The following is a 1,274-nucleotide window of genomic DNA, read 5'->3' as shown; positions in this document are numbered from 1 at the left end:
CACACACACACCCCGGGGTGTTCCAGCTTTAATCGATCCTCTCGCTCTTTCGATAGGTGGCCGATACATAATCGATATGCACATGAAACGGATGCACCCGCGGTGTCTCGCCGCGGCAACAACGCAGCGTGCAAAGACAATGCTTATTGACCGGCACGCAGCGCGCTGCTCGCGCTTCCCCTCCTCATTCTCATGCCGCCTTCCGGACGACGTCGTTGTGAGGGACGGGCTGCATTGAAGGGGTGCTTTTTGCGTGTCGCCCACAAAGTGAATGAGTGCGAGTTGATTGAGGAAAAGACACTCACCTCTCTCTTCCGTTTCACCGTCGAACCTGAAACAAGAAGAAACAAACAAATATATTTACAACAAAGCTCAAAAATGTGCATGCATCACAAATATTTCTTAATTCCTGAAAAATATTTTTTACATGTGGTTTATTAATGCGTATTAAATTTTCAAATTTTCCTCCCGATCTCACAATCTACTTAATTTTACAGCAATTTGCACGGACTCGCAAATTGAGTCGCATATTTAATCTAACGGTAGAGGTGCAGGTGTCATGGAACGTCTCATTTTGCGAGTGTATGTAGCCGTGTAGCTGGTATGCAGAGGGACCTGACCGGAGCCCCGGCCTGACCCGCGCCACAACTGGCGCCAGGCCCGCTACTCCTAGGTCCGCGCTGCGATCTGATAACCCCAAGCTGGCCGCGGCCCCGCGGAGGACCTATGGGGGACCTATGGGGGACCTATAGGGGACCTATGGGAGCCCCTGTGGGAGCCACGACAACAGGGCCACACCGCGCCTCCCGCGTCTACCGCAACATTGTCAAAACAACGAGGAGATGCGATAGAGTTATGGCTATCAGTTGTCGCCACATGTTCCACGTAGCAGAGCGAAGCTGAGCGGAGCTGAGCGGAGCCACCCTCCCCCACCCGGGCCGCGAGCCGCGAGCGACAAACGAGTCGACGCCGCGACCACACAAGACACACTCTTGAATTTCACATGCACCTGCGCCAAAGGACGCAAGGCGCCGGCAGCTCCCTGTCAAAGCAGAGTATGAAAAATGTGTGCGTGTGCGATTGCGCGCAGGAGGGAGCAGGGCATCAGGGCCCCGCCCCCACCGCGCCGGCACGCAGAGCCGGACAAACCACCGACAAGTATCGAATTAAAACGTCCGTCCTGCCGACGTTTTCGGCTCGAGCGCAGCCTCGCACACACCAGCCACACATGGCCAGCGGTGCGAGAATCTGAAATATAAAAGTTATACGTGTGT

The 1,274-nt window shown here is 54.7% G+C and overlaps 1 protein-coding gene across 1 annotated transcript in view; it reads right to left on the bottom strand.

Moving 5' to 3' along the window:
- LOC113207493 (transcription factor 12) overlaps positions 1-1,274 on the bottom strand; it is a gene marked incomplete in the record, with an annotated part of 161,766 nt that overhangs the window by 138,480 nt on the left and 22,012 nt on the right.

The sequence above is a fragment of the Frankliniella occidentalis genome, unplaced genomic scaffold (assembly GCF_000697945.3).
Source record: "Frankliniella occidentalis isolate FOCC.00 unplaced genomic scaffold, Focc_3.1 Scaffold28, whole genome shotgun sequence".
NCBI lineage: Eukaryota > Metazoa > Arthropoda > Insecta > Thysanoptera > Thripidae > Frankliniella > Frankliniella occidentalis.
Note: the sequence above shows the minus strand (reverse complement) of the source record. Positions and strands in the feature narration are given on the sequence as shown.